The 17,457-nt window shown below is 46.9% G+C and overlaps 1 protein-coding gene across 5 annotated transcripts in view; it reads left to right on the top strand.

The window, feature by feature from the left end:
- CNTFR (ciliary neurotrophic factor receptor) overlaps nt 1-17,457 on the top strand; it is an 841,679-nt gene that overhangs the window by 420,035 nt on the left and 404,187 nt on the right. The window lies entirely within an intron of this gene.

Below are 17,457 nucleotides of genomic sequence, written 5' to 3'. Positions count from 1 at the left end.
TATCTATGCTTGCATTTCATAAAACCGATAAGTGTACTAATAAGATAAAAGTCTGTTCTGTCAAACCCGCATCTTCGCCAGCGGGGAGGGGCAACGTGATGCTAATCATTCTAAATTGGAGCAAATGATATGCTGATTTAACGTCGCTTGGAATTCGACCAATCAAAATCACCGGCTTCTGCCTTTCGATTGGCTTCATAAAATCATGGCCGGATCTCAGGCAAGGCCACATAGGCCATGGCCTAGGGCGTCAGGAAAGCAAGGGGCAGGCTGTGGGCAGCAGGCAATAGCAGTTAGCCTGCTGAGCATTCGTCCTGTTACAGAGTTTGGACTAAGTGGTGGGCGGCTACCAACAGCCGGATCTGGCACTCGGGGGAAGAAGGGGCAAGGAACAGGCACTTACAGTGATCTCAGAGCTGCCTGTCGCTCACCAAATGTGCCACTCACCAATATGTCAGCTTCCCTATTCCTTCTAATTAATGTGTCCTTTATGCCTTGTATATATTCCAGATTTATTCCAGGTTAAACTGGCTGTTTAGAGCCATCTTGGCTGAGAATCTAGTGTGTGCGTTAACCTGAAGTGCAAGCACATTATTCCAGGGCTGTGGAGTCAGAGTCGAGGAGTTGGAGTCGGAGCAATTTTGCGTACCTGGAGTCGGAGTCAGTGGTTTCCTAAACTGAGGAGTCGGAGTCGGCTGATTTTTGTACCGACTCCACAGCCCTGCATTATTCCCCTCTGTAGACAACAGAAGCCACTCCCATCGTGTGGCGCCCTGTCTTCCACCTCCCCTCTCCATAGCAACAGTTCCTGTTGTTCAGCTGTGGCCATACAAACCCTACACTCTGCTACACGGTGAGCTCACCATCCGCTATGCCACCATGATTAAATCATGCGTATAAACACAAGGTAAGTAAGCTAACAAGGCCAATCATTCACTCTAATCTATAGATATAAAAGCTGGAATGGGCACTGGGCCCACTGACTGGGAAATAACCGCAGAAAACAACCAAAACACTCCCTCCGCGTTAGATTGCGTTTTCTCGATGGAATGAGGGTCTCCAGCAAACATCTGTTTGTAATGGATCTACCCAATTCGAGACAGATCTTGAACCAGCCAAACCAATTCCCTTTTGAGATAAAGTCAGGCAAGACGTTACTGCTCTGCGTCCCGTGCATCTCTCTCGGTTATTTTACTCCTGGCCGGAGAACGTTTAACTCTCCCGTGAGCCAAACAGCTCGCCCTGTCCACCAGGAAGGCATTAAAGGCCCCGGCCGCCGACCGTGACGGCAGGATGCGGAATATGGTCAGCGTTTGCATTTCATTAGTACGTACAGACCCACGTATGTTTCTCGTCTTGGGCGCAGAAAGAATTTGACCCAGAGCAGTGTGACTAAGCGTTACCTCTCCCCGCGCACTCTGATCTCCATCGGGGAAGGCCCCGGCCGCTCCCAGAGTCCTCCTCCGGCTTCTGCAGGCCCCTCTGAGAGGAATTACAGGAACCACATGAGTTGCGTTTCCATCCAGCGCCCCGCTTGGTGTCCGGAGGGGCTATGGTGGACCGCGGCGGACCTGCTGTGAGCGGAGAGCCTGGCAATGACTCACAAGGTACTTATGAACGCTATCAGTATCTCTGTATTATTGCTCGCTAGAATTCCTTGCTTTCATGTTCTCTGCAGTCACAGGAGCGTCTGTTTTGTAGCCATTTTGTAGACCAACATGTGATTGTGATCAGGTTAACCTCTTTAGACCCAGATCCAAGTTAAAGTGAACCTGAGAGGAGTCAAGAAGTAGATACTTGCCTAAGAAGAAGGAGGCCTCTGGTTCCCATAGACCAGGGGTCTCAAACTCAATTTACCTGGGGGGCCGCAGGAGGCAAAGTCAGGATGAGGCTGGGCCGCATAAGGAATTTCACAATCGCGGCGCATCGCCGCCTCTGCCCGCCCCTCTCACTCTTCCTTCACAGAGAGGGGCGGGGAGAGGCGGCGATCAGTGTGGCGATTGACGTCAGGAGGGGCAGAGCTGAAGCTGAAAGCTCTGCCCCTTCCAGGAAATGCCGGCAGATTGCCCCCTAGGCGATTTGGGGGCTCTGCAGCTTCGTTTAGCGGTGGGGATGCGGCGGATTACTTGGGAGCACTGACGCGAACTATAAGGAAGCTTTTGCAAGCGAGGGCCACAAAATATTGTATCGAGGGCCGCAAATGGCCCGCGGGCCGCGAGTTTGAGACCCCTGCCATAGACCAAGGGTGTTAAACTCAATCACATACGGGCCAAAATGTAAAACATTGTCTACGTCGCGGGACAAGTTGTTTATTAAGATTGAACATTTATTGACAGTGTCAAACTAAGTGGTAACCAAACAGCTCGGGGTGACCCAAACCACTAGGAATATATAGGGGCCAAAAGCCAGAAACAGGCTGTCTACATGTGGGGTTGGTGTGGCTGTGTCATATTTAAAGCTACAGGCTTGCTATACACCAGCAGTTCTGGATGCTGGCTTGGCTTACAGGGGCGTAAAGGGATAATTTGCATATTCAGTAGTGGTGCATTGTGGGTAACTACAAATGTTCACTTCTAGCTGAATTACTGCAAATGTCTTGTTTTAAGAAGGCAACTTTCACCCAAATCTGTGTGGTGTAACCATAGTAATCATAGGGGACCAGGGCATAAGTAGAAAATCGCTAGGCACATGCCTGGAATTAAAATTCGCCTAAAAAAACCAGGGCGGTCGTCAGGGCGGACGTCGTGTGTTTGTTCAATCAGTTACTGGGGGTGTGTTTCATCCAAAGAGGGGATGAGGGGGTCCATGCTAATTTCATTGGGGGGGGGGGGGGATAAAGTGTCCCAAGGGTTGTTGCTGCACCCCTGGCTCAAACTGACAATGTTCCAATCAGAAACACTGTCACCGGTGTTCTCCTCTGGAGGGGAAGGCCGTGTACTGTGATTACTTTGCTGCTTACAATGGTGAACATTGGAAGCTCTTGAGGGCCACATAAAATGGCAAGGAGGGCCACATTTGGCCCCCGGGCCTTGGGTTTGACATCTGTGTTGTAGTTTATTGCAAATTCTATTCAGTTTAGAATTGGGCAAGTGAAATGAACCTCCCACCATTTGTTAGATCTAGAGATCTGTGTACAGGCCTCCAGTGATTGGTGGGTTGGATCACACCTGGCCAACCTCTCTTGCAGTTGTAGGATCTGCCCACTCTTTCTCCTCCCTCCCCTCTCCATACAACAGCATGTTTGTACTTCACTTGTGGCAAAACGGCTGCCTGGAAACAATAATTTTGGGCCACAGCTGTTTTGATTTCAAAACATTTTATCAAGTGGTAATTTGTAATACAGAGAGGCATTTTTAAATGTACAGAGTTTAACATACCACCATTTTAAACTAAATAAGCACTCGCTATATTATATCATAAGTACTGTATATAATATGGAATTCTATGTGCTAATGGACAGAAAACAAAGAGTTGTGGTCAATGAATCATACTCAAAATGGGAGACTGTTAGCAGTGGGGTACCACAGGGGTCTGTTCTGGGTCCAGTGCTCTTCAATTTATTTATTAATGACCTAGTAGATGCAGTAGTGAGCAATGTTGCTATTTTTGCAGATGATACAAAATTGTGCAGAATCATCAACTCTCAGGAAGATAGGGACATATTGCAACAGGATCTGGATAGGATGGCTATATGGGCACATACATGGCAGATGAAATTCAATGTTGAAAAATCTAAAGTCATGCATTTTGGTCGTACCAATGGTCTAGCACCATACAAAATAAATGGGATACAGTTGGGGACATCAAACTTGGAGAAGGACTTAGGAGTACTCATCGACAACAAGTTAAATAATCGTACTCAATGCCAAGCCGCTGCAGCTAAAGCTAACAAAATTTTGGGATGCATTAAAAGGGAAATAAAAACTTGAGATGCTAGCATAATATTGCCCCTGTTTAACTCTCTAGTAAGGCCACATCTGGAATATGGAATTCAGTTCTGGGCACCACATTACAGGAAAGATATAGCAGTTTTAGAGCAGGTACAGAGACGAGCTACAAAATTGATACGTGGGATGGAAGGTCTCTCTTACCAAGAAAGGTTAGATAAACTGGGTTTATTTAGTCTAGAGAAAAGACGCCTTAGAGGGGATCTAATTAACATGTATAAATACATCAGAGGGCAATATAATAGCTTGGCGGATGAGCTTTTTGTCCCTAGGCCTTCTCAAAGGACTAGAGGACATGATCTGCGCATGGAGGAAAAACGTTTTAGCCATTTATTTAGGAAAGGGTTCTTTACAGTAAGAGTGATTAAGATGTGGAATGCATTGCCACAGGAAGTCATTATGGCAAACTCTATACCTGCATTTAAAGGGGGCTTAGATGCTTTCCTTGCGTTGAAAGACATCCATGGCTACAATTACTAGGTAACGCCCAATGATGTAGTCCAGGGATTTTATCTGATTGCCATCTGGAGTCTGGAAGGAATTTTTCCCTTTAGGGGCTAATTGGACCATGCCTTGTAAGGGGTTTTTCGCCTTCCTCTGGATCAACAGGGATATGTGAGGGAGCAGGCTGGTGTTGTACTTTATACTGGTTGAACTCGATTGACGTATGTCTTTTTTCAACCCAAATAACTATGCAACTATGTAACTATGTAACTATGTGCTCTTATTATTTAAAACATAAGTAAAAGAAAAATAAATAAATAAATAATAATTTTAAATAAATAAATAAATAATAAAAAAAATATATATATATATTCTAATTCTCTTATACAAAGAGAAAAAAGAAAATTTCTGAAATGAAAAAGAAAAAAGGTAATTTCCATCTGCTAGATATGCCTTGAATATATATAGATATTCCATATAACGTATAGGCATAATGTAACATCGAGTCCAGATTAATATTCGGATGCCTGGCATGTAGCCATGATCACTGTTAGCCCTTAGCTCCTTATAAATGCTGGAGGAAGGGTGTGTCACCTTTCATAATTAGGCCCCGCCCCACCTGCTCATCAGCACAGCCGAGAACTCTGGATGCAGTTTTCCCACACAAACAAGTAACTGTGAGTAAGCAGGAAAAATAATAATAATAATACAAACAATATTAACAGAAGCAACAGAACAGTTTCCCTTTGATACTGAGCCAGATACACTAACAACCTCAACCCTTTCTATCTCTTAAAAAAAAAAAAATAATAATAATACAAAAAAATTATGTTTATTTGGCTCTTTGTTTGGCAGACAGCACTGTCTCCTATCCAGGGAGGTCTGAGCTGCTCATTTGTCAAGCAGTACATTCTCCCGTCTGCCGCCCACAGTTCAGGTGCAATTACAGTGCAGCCGGATGGCAGCAGTTGTAACACCACACGTGTCTACTGCTGACACATGGCGGTGTTACCTTGCAGAGAAAGTCTCATGTCGCCGTGCTCAGATGCAATTCCATGGGGGGAGCGCCAGCAAGTGCCTGGCCGGTGAACAGGAGCAACTGACAGGCGGTGAATTCAACACAGCACACTTGCTAGAACTGCACGTTTTGCCCTGGATGGCAAAATGCTCACACCTGCATTGGCCATTGAAGTCAATGACCCGCTTGGGAAACTCACAAGGTTATCGATTGTTCATCTTTTGCATTTGCATTTTTCCGAGCGTTTTAAAATCGCACAGCTTTCAGTTTTTTACTTATTTCTCTGTAATAAATCACTCATCTGACGCGGGGATGCGGCGATTAAACTTGGGCATTCATGCTGAAGAGGATTATATGACAAAATCAAGTTAAAAAAAAAGAAACTTCAGAGTCTCTTTAACTAATGCAGCCTGATTGGCTGAAGCCTCTTTCCCTCCTGTTTTCCCCTCCCACACCTCTGTTCCTCTCTGATTGGCCAATATTTCTCATGCTGAGACAATGTATTTTCTATAGTGCAGGGCGGGTAATGCATACACAATCAGGCAGAGGAGAATAAGGGAGGAAATGACATCAGGATTGGCTTCAAGATAGACAGTTAAAATGGAGAATCCTAAGAAGCATTTTCTCTTTTTTTACTGTAGAAAAATCACTAAAATTAAAATGTGGACAGTGCAATACATGTTATGTAAGTATTTATCTACTTATATATTATATATGTGTTGTTTTTTACTGAGATAGTATGGCTGAAAGCTCCTCTTTAACACAAAAAAGAAAACAAACACAAACGATAAAATCAAATAAAGTAAAAAATCAAACAAATGTAAAAAAAAATACAAACTACAAAAAAAATAAAAAAAAAATAATGTGTATAAAAAGCACTATTTCACCTTAATAAAGTGTTACAGTAAGACATGGTTCAGTACAAGGTCTGGGGCCCACTAAAAATCGCAAAACGCAATCGCAACTGCTAAGCGCTTTTTGTAGCAGTTTAGCAGCGGAGCGATTTCTGATGATTGTAAAGCGTTTTTGAATGTAATGCTAGCGATACACACGACTGTGTACAGGAGTTGCTATTACCTATTTTTTGTGGTTCTGTGGGTCTGGGCCCAGGAAGCATGTCGGAATATTCTGAACCTGTGGAGAGCGTCTGTCAGATCGCCAGGCCAGCGGGAGGGATCGGGTTAATGCCTCCTTCCATTGTTTGTCTTGCATTAAACTGAAGTGAAGTTGGCCGAACACAGAGAACTCATCACGTAACCCAGATGAAATCATTTAATGCTCCCAGGTTAATAGACTGTTCAGGGGCTGATCGACTTTGGCAGGTGGAACACTCAATGACAATCCAATGCTTTGATTTCCGCCGCGCTGGAAGTTTAACCGGAGAAGTTTGGAAACTTTAGTCGCTGTCAGAAGTACAGTTATTTCTGCGAACAAACTCCTTTGTGCTTAAAGCCCCCCCCCCCCCCCTGCCCTTTCCAGGACCAAGACAAGTTCAGCGATTTACCCAATCATGTGCTGCCTAACATATCCATCCACATTTAAAGGGGGACTCCAATCTAGCACATAAATCTATACAACTTAGTATAAAAAAGTTGCTTGCTATCTGCATGTCATCAGATATTATCTTTCAACTTCAGTCTAATAGTCCTATAGCTGTTCATCAAGTATATACAGTTCTGGGGGAAGCAAAGGTCAGCACTCATCACAGCTAGTTTACTATCAGTATAGGCACAGAGTTACAGCTTATACTGTACATACTGGAAGCAGCAGAGATCAGCACACACTGCAGCTAGTTTACTATCAGTACAGGCACAGAATAACTGCTTATACTGCACATACTGGGGGTAGCAGATATCAGCACACGCTGCAGCTAGATTACTATCAGTACAGGCACAGAGTAACAGCTTATACTGCACATACTGGGGGTAGCAGAGATCAGCACACGCTGCAGCTAGATTACTATCAGTACAGACACAGAGTAACAGCTTATACTGTACATACTGGAGGTAGCGGACATCAGAATACACTGCAGCTAGTTTACTATCAGTACAGGCACAGAGTAACAACTTATACTGTACATACTGGAGGCAGCAGAGATCAGCACACACTGTAGCTAGTTTACTATCAGTACAGGCACAGAATAACAGTTTATACTGCACATACTGGGGGTAGCAGAGATCAGCACACATCACAGCTAGTTTACTATCGGGATAAAAATTAGAGGTCTATTAAAACCAAATTAAAAAATTGGGGGACCGGGGTGGATCCGTCTCACCAATATATATGACACAACCACCATATATGGTATCCAGAAAAAATATATATTTATAATCAATACTCCACATAAAGTTATGCAACGCGTTTTGCGGGTCTCAAGCCCACTTCCTCAGGCAAATACAAGAGCAGGAGTAACTCCGAGGTTGTGCAGATAGGTGCAGCACCTCTGTGGCGCTGCACCTATCTGAAGCACTGCACCTATCTGCACATCCTCGGAGTTACTCCTGCTCTTGTATTTGCCTGAGGAAGTGGGCTTGGGACCCGCAAAACACGTTGCATAATTTTATGTGGAGTACTGATTATAAATATATATTTTTCGGGATACCATATATGGTGGTTGTGTCCTATATATTGGGGAGACGGATCCACCCCGGTCCCCCATTTTTTTATTTGGTTTTAATAAACTACTAATTTTTATTCTGCTGGCGCCTCTGTAACTACTAAAAATATTATTATCCACCTGGATAATACGGAGAGCGACTTCTTAGCCTGAGTGGGGACAGGCCTGGCGTTCTATTAAGATCGCCAGGCTGGCAACCGGACGTTTTTTTTTTAATTAAAAAAAAAAACTATTGCATGCAGCCCACTAGAGGGCGCTCCTGTTGCGTACTTCCGGCGATTAGAAGTAACAAGAAAGGCCGCGATGAGCCGCCTTTCTTGTTTCTCTTTCCTCGTCGCCATGGCAACGAGCGGAGTGACGTCATGGACGTCAGCCGCCTCCGATCCAGCCCTTAGCGCTGGCCGGAACTGTTTGGTCCGGCTGCGCTGGGCTCGGGCGGCTGGGGGACCCTCTTTTGCCACTGCACGGGGCGGATTGCCGCGCTGCGGTGGCAATCAGGTAGCACACGCGGCTGGCAAAGTGCCGGCTGCGTGTGCTCCTTTTTATTTGAAGCAAATCGGCCCAGCAGGGCCTGAGTGGCAGCCTCCGGCGGTAATGGACGAGCTGAGCTCGTCCATACCGCCAGGCCGGTTAATATCCCCATATGCGATTGGAGTGGTTGCCTGAGGTCGGCAACCCAGACTTGTGAGTATATCCATATCTGCTGTACAAATTGAAGATTACCTTATATCAACAATAATACACTATTGGGGGCTCTCGATTGTTCTTTCTCTTTTTGTCTTTCTACAGTTTACTATCGGGGGTAGATATGCCAGCATCATAAGATAGGGATAACAGCAGTAAAGCAAGTCAAGTCTGCAAGTCCAGCAGATGCTCTAATAAATACTCCACAGTACTTTATATTTCTCTGTCTTTAGGACAATAAAGACCCTCCAGAAGGAAATAAAAGGAATGATCAGCCAGAGTGCCAGGTTATGCTCCCCAAAAATGACTTAAGAGCTATTGATTTATTTTTTATAATGTGGGGTCGGAGGGGAGAGATTCACCAACAGACGGCCGTCAGAATAAACGCTGAAAAGCGGCCATTATTCTGCACAGGAAGTGTTTACCGAGCTAATAGCTTTGCCATTTTCAGCTTTTCAGAAGCAATAACGCCGGCGATTTATCTAAAGAGAGGCCGAGGCCTGGCGTATCAGCGTGGAGGCGGGGGGGATATTGTATCTTCTGTCCGAGGAGGGCAGGAGAGTCGCCCTTTAATTCAGCACACTCGGAGATGGAGTAGAAGATGCCTTGTGGGGGGAGGGCATGGGGGGTTATACTGTAGACGGCTCTCGGAGTCTTGGCACGCCACTTTTCTCGTATCGCAGCCCTTCTTGTCAGATAACGTTATGGGGAACCCAGCACTAAATAAACATATTGTGCCGCTGCAAATGATTCAGGAAAAGAGAGGGCTCTTCAGGCCAAAACTTTCAGGAGTAATTATCACACGGATGTTTCTGATCGACTGAATTAAGCTGTGTTGGTGCGTGGGTGACTTGTACGGGTCAGACCAACAAAAACTCAAACATTGGAGAGGGGGGGGGGGGGATATGGGGGGGCTGCATTGACTGCGGGCAAAAGCGTCGCTTCGCCTTTCAAAAGCAACTGGTATCTGTATTGTAAAAAGAAAAAATTTCCCCCCGAGGATCTCTGTGGTTTTGCATAAGTGAACTAAGTGCAGCCGGCTGCGTCACCGCCTAGTGCGTCAGTGTGGCTTTATGCAAGATCTGTACATGCCTCTAAGGGCACATACACACGCTCAACCAAACTGCCTTATTATCGTCTGACTTTAGTCTGCTGGACAATAACCAGGCATGTGTACGCAGACAAACGACTAGCGACTAATAACAGGCAATTTGCCCGATCCAACTGTCTCATCTATGTCGGTCTGATATCGCGCAGTTGGTGCGTGTGTACAAGTCATTTCAAGGACTTGTACTTGTTTTGAATATGTAGTCCGTCATTCTGCATGTGTGCACAGTATGTAAATGAGTTAGCCGTCTAGACGTGTGGACATACAGGTTGTGCAGCGTGTCGGGTCGTATGGTTGGTCTTGTGTATGTTGTGCACTTGTTGTACATGTGTACATACCTTTAGATGGTTTCAGATATGCCCCGTTGTAGGCTGTGGAGGTGTTGGTTGTGGAGTAACCTTCTCTCCAACCCCAGTAGAAAGTAAGGACAGTATAACACACTCCTCCCATCTCCAGTGGAAGTTTTGTAAGAGTCAGGGCTGTGGAGTCGGTACAAAAATCTTCCGACTCCAAGGTTTATGAAATCACGACTCCAACTCCGACTCCGGGTACCCAAAATGGCTCCGGCTCCGACTCCTCGACTCCGACTCCTTAGTCTAATACTTAACAGGGCTGTGGATTTTGTACAAAAATACTCCGACTCCGACTTCTGACTCCAACTCCTCAGTGTACGAAACCACGACTACAACTCCGACTCCAGGTGCCCAAAATTGCCCTGACGCTGACTCCTCGACTCCGACTCCAACTCCGACTCCACAGCCCTGGTAAGAGTTACTTTTTTTTGGTATATTGGGTCTTGTTCACATCATACGCGCTTCCGTGCGGATATGGAAGCGCCTATGATGTGCCGAAACGCAGGAACGGCAGAAGGGCATAGACTGCCCTTATAACATACACATCTACTGTGCTGCGCAGCAGTACGATGCGCTGGGAAGCGCTTGCGTACTGCTGGCTGAATTTTGCCTGGAAGCGCAGAGCTGATCCCATCACTGTCAATGGATGGGATCAGCGGCGCAGACGGCGTGCGATCGGATGCACTGCGTTCGGATTGCACGCCGTCTGCGCTCCTCACATGTGAACGAGGCCTAAGACGCTCCAGACTATAAGATGCACCTGGGTTTAGAAAACAAAACAGGGAAAAACTAAACATACTAAACCTGGTATGTCTTTAGTGCAAGGGTGTCATATGGACCTTTTCCCCCAAAGCTGTCTCTAAGCTACACTGACCAGGTACACTACACTAACACCAGTTACACTGCACTACACTAACCCCTGCTTCTCTTCAAGTTAAACTGCCCAGCTACCAGGCCCAGATTTACCCAACAGGTGCCGATAGGCACAGATGTCCTGGCAACCTTCACCCTCCATGAACCCAAAACCCAGACCAAACTGCACCACAAGTGTGCTAGCTGGCCCAGCTGTCACCGCTCCCTTACTTCCCTTGCCTGTCATAGGCAGTGCCCCTTAGTATTAGGTACTAGTTAGAGGAACCTCAGTATTAAGTAGCTACAGGTGCCCCGTAGTGAAAGGAGATTTGGTCAGCTGAATGCAGACAGTGAGAGCAGGGTAAATAACCTCTCATATACACTCTTATCAGGATTCTGCGTAGGGAAGGCGGGAGGGAAGCACTAGGGGAGGAGAGTAAGCTCCCTTTCCTTCATCAGGTGCCGGTAGGCACATGCCTACTGTGCCAGCTATACTACTGTACACTAACACCATTTACACTGCACTACACCACACTTACACTACACTACACTAACCCCTGCTGCCCCACCAGCTAAGCTGCACTTACACTGCACTGCACTACACTAACCCCTGCTGCCCCACCAGCTAAGCTGCACTTACACTACACTGCACTACACTAACCCCTGCTGCCCCACCAGCTAAGCTGCACTTACACTGCACTGCACTGCACTATACTAACCCCTGCTACCCCACCAGCTGAGCTGCACTTACACTGCACTGCACTACACTAACCCCTGCTCCCCCACCAGCTAAGCTGCACTTACACTGCACTGCACTACACTAACCCCTGCTGCCCCACCAGCTAAGCTGCACTTACACTGCACTGCACTACACTAACCCCTGCTGCCCCACCAGCTAAGCTGCACTTACACTGCACTGCACTACACTAACCCCTGCTGCCCCACCAGCTAAGCTGCACTTACACTGCACTGCACTACACTAACCCCTGCTGCCCCACCAGCTAAGCTGCACTTACACTGCACTGCACTACACTAACCCCTGCTGCGCTTACACTGCACTACACTGCACTGCACTACACTAACCCCTGCTGCCCCACCAGCTAAGCTGCACTTACACTGCACTGCACTACACTAACCCCTGCTGCCCCACCAGCTAAGCTGCACTTACACTGCACTGGACTACACTAACCCCTGCTGCGCTTACACTGCACTACACTGCACTGCACTACACTAACCCCTGCTGCCCCACCAGCTAAGCTGCACTTACACTGCACTGCACTACACTAACCCCTGCTGCGCTTACACTGCACTACACTGCACTGCACTACACTAACCCCTGCTGCCCCACCAGCTAAGCTGCACTTACACTGCACTGCACTACACTAACCCCTGCTGCGCTTACACTGCATTACACTGCACTATACTACAATACTCACTACACTGTAATGCACTAACACTACACTACAAGAACACAAGCCAAAATGCAGTAACAATGCACACCTATTCCGTCTCCGTAGGAAACCGTTGTGTCTGGTTCTCATGCAGTATGCAGGAAGCTGTACGATTTTGAAACATGCATGAAACACAAATTGTAAATTGTGTACCTTTTTGTTTAATGTGTGGCCCGCAGATTTGCCCGTTACACAATTCTGCATGCGCTTTCTGCTGTGCTGCAAATTCAAATAAGTGTTCTCCCTGCCTAAGGTTCCATTGGCATACAAGTGATGCTCCCAATACTGTTCTTTGCGCCCAAAGTAATGCACACCAATATGAACCCCCGGTCTCCCCGGCCCCCCTGGATGGACCCCCCGACCTCCCCGCCTCCCCTTGCTGGCCCCCAGGCCCCCCCTCCATACTCGCCCTCGCTATCTGGCGATATCAGCAGTCGCTCCCCAGCTCCAGATGGAGATGAGGCCTACCGTCGCTCATAAATCCTGCCTGGTTAGTGGCTAGGTAATGAGCCTGTGATTACAAGCCATGAAATATGTCACAATCCCCCCGAGAAGGTTTCATCTGTGGACTTAATTGTGAGTTTTAGATTTTCCGTCTCCGTCTCATCCGCTGCAAATCTCTGTGACAAACCCAGCTGTCGGGGAACAGCCGCCTAATTGAATTACGCTCAAGCAAGAAATGACATGGAAGCCCGATGGTGCCTCTCTGCAAATGGCCTGCTGCAGCTGGTAATGGCCAGCGGGGTCAGCAGGGGGTGCCGGAAGCATTGCCATCCACAGCCTTCAATACTCACCTTCCTATAGGAGAGCAGAGGAAGCACCGCCCATTATTATTTCATGCCTGTGGGCGTGTCTCTGATGCTGCACCTGGTAATGGCCGGCAGAGGTCAGCAGGGGGCGCCGGACGCATCACCATCCACAGCCTTCCATACTCACCTTCCTATAGGAGGGCAGAGGTAGCACTGCTCATTATTATTCCATGTCTGTGGGCGTGTCTCTGATGCTGCACCTGGTAATGGCCGGCAGAGGTCAGCAGGGGGTGCCGGAAGCATTGCCATCCACAGCCTTCAATACTCACCTTCCTATAGGAGAGCAGAGGAAGCACCGCCCATTATTATTTCATGCCTGTGGGCGTGTCTCTGATGCTGCACCTGGTAATGGCCGGCAGAGGTCAGCAGGGGGCGCCGGACGCATCACCATCCACAGCCTTCCATACTCACCTTCCTATAGGAGGGCAGAGGTAGCACTGCTCATTATTATTCCATGTCTGTGGGCGTGTCTCTGATGCTGCACCTGGTAATGGCCGGCAGAGGTCAGCAGGGGGTGCCGGACACATAACCACCCACAGCCTTCCATACTCACCTTCCTATAGGAGGGCAGAGGTAGCACCGCCCAGTATTATTCCATACCTGTGGGCGTGTCTCTAATGCTCCACCTGGTAATGGCCGGCAGAGGTCAGCAGGGGGCGCCGGACGCATCACTATACACAGCCTTCCATACTCACCTTCCTATAGGAGGGCAGAGGTAGCACCGCTCATTATTATTCCATGCCTGGGGGCGTGTCTCTGATGCTGCACCTGGTAATGGCCGGCAGAGGTCAGCAGGGGGCAACGGAAGCATTGCCATCTGCAGCCTTCCATACTAACCTTGCTATAGGAGGGCAGAGGTAGCACTGCCCCATTATTATTCCATGTCTAATGTGCACCCAGAGGTTTCATACTCCACATCCTTCTGTAGTTCTTATAATTATTGGCTTATAATTTATTGAAATGGGGCCCTGATTAATGAAGCAAGGCATTTGCATTACTAATTTAACCTCTTTTTAAGATGTAGGCATGTCATCTCCAGCATGTGCACTGTACGGATAGTAAACTAGCTGCAGTGTGTGCTGATCTCTGCTGCCTCCAGTATGTACGGTATAAGCTGTTACTCTGATCCTGTACTGATAGTAAACTAGCTGCAGCATGTGCTGATCTCTGCTACCTCCAGTATGTACAGTATAAGCTGTTACTCTGTGTCTTTGTTGATAGTAAACTAGCTGCAGTGTGTACTGATCTCTGCTATCTCCAGTATGTACGGTATAAGCTGTTACTCTGATCCTGTACTGATAGTAAACTAGCTGCAGCATGTGCTGATCTCTGCTACCTCCAGTATGTACAGTATAAGCGGTTACTCTGTGTCTTTGTTGATAGTAAACTAGCTGCAGTGTGTACTGATCTCTGCTACCCCCAGTATGTACAGTATAAGCTGTTACTCTGTGTCTGTACTGATAGTAAACTAGCTGCAGTGTGTACTGATCTCTGCTATCTCCAGTATGTACAGTATGAGCTGTTACTCTGATCCTGTACTGATAGTAAACTAGCTGCAGCGTGTGCTGATCTCTGCTACCTCCAGTATGTGCAGTACAAGCTGTTACTCTGTGCCTGTACTGATAGTAAACTAGCTGCAGCGTGTGCTGATCTCTGCTACCACCAGTATGCACAGTATAAGCTGTTACTCTGTACCTGTACTGATAATAAGCTAGGTGCAGTGTGTGCTGATCTCTGCTACCTCCAGTATGTACAGTATAAGCTGTTACTCTGTGTTTGTACTGGTAGTAAACTAGCTGCAGCATGTGCTGATCTCTGCCACCTCCAGTATGTACAGTATAAGCTGTTACTCTGTGCCTTTACTGATAGTAAACTAGCTGCAGCGTGTGCTGATCTCTGCTACCTCCAGTATGTACAGTATAAGCTGTTACTCTGTACCTGTACTGATAATAAGCTAGGTGCAGTGTGTGCTGATCTCTGCTACCTCCAGTATGTACAGTATAAGCTGTTACTCTGTGCCTGTACTGATAGTAAACTAGCTGCAGCGTGTGCTGATCTCTGCTACCTCCAGTATGTACAGTATAAGCTGTTACTCTGTACCTGTACTGATAATAAGCTAGGTGCAGTGTGTGCTGATCTCTGCTACCTCCCTCTAGTATGTACAGTACAAGCTGTTACTCTGTGCCTGTACTGATAGTAAACTAGCTGCAGTGTGTGCTGATCTCTGCTACCTCCAGTATGTACAGTATAAGCTGTTACTCTGTGCCTGTACTGATAGTAAACTAGCTGCAGTGTGTGCTGATCTCTGCTACCTCCAGTATGTACAGTATAAGCTGTTACTCTGCTCCTGTATTGATAGTAAACTAGCTGCAGCGTGTGCTGATCTCTGCTACCTCCAGTATGTACAGTATAAGCTGTTACTCTGTGCCTGTACTGATAGTAAACTAGCTGCAGTGTGTGCTGATCTCTGCTACCTCCCTCTAGTATGTACAGTACAAGCTGTTACTCTGTGCCTGTACTGATAGTAAACTAGCTGCAGTGTGTGCTGATCTCTGCTGCCTCCAGTATGTACAGTATACACTGTTACTCTGTGTCTGTACTGATAGTAAACTAGCTGCAGTGTGTGCTGATTTCTGCTACCTCCCTCTAGTATGTACAGTACAAGCTGTTACTCTGTGTCTGTACTGATAGTAAACTAGCTGCAGTGTGTGCTGATCTCTGCTACCTCCCTCTAGTATGTACAGTACAAGCTGTTACTCTGGGCCTGTACTGATAGTAAACTAGCTGCAGTGTGTTCTGATACCTGCTACCTCCAGTATGTACAGTATAAGCTGTTACTCTGTGCCTGTACTGATAGTAAGCTAGCTGCAGCGTGTGCTGGTCTCTGCTACCTCCAGTATGTACAGTATAGCTGTTACCCTGTGCCTGTACTGATAGTAAACTAGCTACAGTGTGTGCTGATCTCTGCTACCTCCAGTATGTGCAGTATAAGCTGTTACTCTGTGCCTGTACTGATAATAAGCTAGGTGCAGCATCTGCTGATCTCTGCTACCTCCAGTATGTGCAGTAAAAGCTTTTACTCTGTGCCTGTACTGATAGTAAACTAGCAGCAGTGTGTGCTGATCTCTGCTACCTCCAGTGCAAGAATTCAGTTCCCTTTAAGTCCTCTTAATCAGCTTAAACACACACACACACCAGCAGGGCATTGCTGAGGTCCCTGAATATCTGGGGCACCGCTGGCTAGCAAATAACATAGCAGTCTGTGGTCCTGGATTACACGCTGTAGGCACTCTATTAATCTATTAATAATGCAGCACTCTTGTTTTAGCCATACAGCATGCATCACTGCTCCGCAGGCCACAGCGGCACACGTGCTTCCAAAGGAAAAGATGGAGAATTTAAAGATAAAAATACCTCTGACACATACATCATTTACTAAGATAGGATGGCAGGAACACTCCAATGCATGTGCAGGTATTACCAGTAACAGGCAGTTATTAATGCCATGCCCATGATATTACAAACCACAGGTAAATATTACACAGGGCAAGCAGAGAATAGACAGCATTGGCAGATATGAGCAACAACATGAAGAGTTTAGGAACAGTAGGCTGATATTACCAGAAACAAGAAGATAATACTAACAAAAGGCAGATAGCACTCCTCCACTCCTCTGTCTTCTATCCTCCACTCCTCTGTCTTCTATCCTCTCCTGTTTTCTATCCTCTCCTCCACTCTCTCCTCTGTCTTCTATCCTCTCCTCCACTCTCTCCTCTGTCTTCTATCCTCTCCTCCCCTCCACTCTCTCCTCTGTCTTCTATCCTCTCCTCCACTCTTTCCTCTGTCTTCTATCCGCTCCTCCACTCTCCCCTCTGTCTTCTATCCTCTCCTCCACTCCCTTTTCTTCTATCCTCTTCTCCACTCTCTCCTCTGTCTTCTATCCTCTCCTCCACTCTCTCCTCTGTCTTCTATCCTCTCCTCCACTCTCTCCTCTGTCTTCTATCCTCTCCTCCACTCTCTCCTCTGTCTTCTATCCTCTCCTCCACTCTCTCCTCTGTCTTCTATCCTCTCCTCCTCTCTCTCCTCTGTCTTCTATCCTCTCCTCCACTCCTCGTTCTTGTATCCTCTCCTCCACTCTCCCCTCTGTCTTCTATCCTCTCCTCTCCTCCACTCT

Source organism: Hyperolius riggenbachi, chromosome 1 (genome assembly GCF_040937935.1).
Source record: "Hyperolius riggenbachi isolate aHypRig1 chromosome 1, aHypRig1.pri, whole genome shotgun sequence".
Lineage (NCBI taxonomy): Eukaryota > Metazoa > Chordata > Amphibia > Anura > Hyperoliidae > Hyperolius > Hyperolius riggenbachi.
Note: the sequence above shows the minus strand (reverse complement) of the source record. Positions and strands in the feature narration are given on the sequence as shown.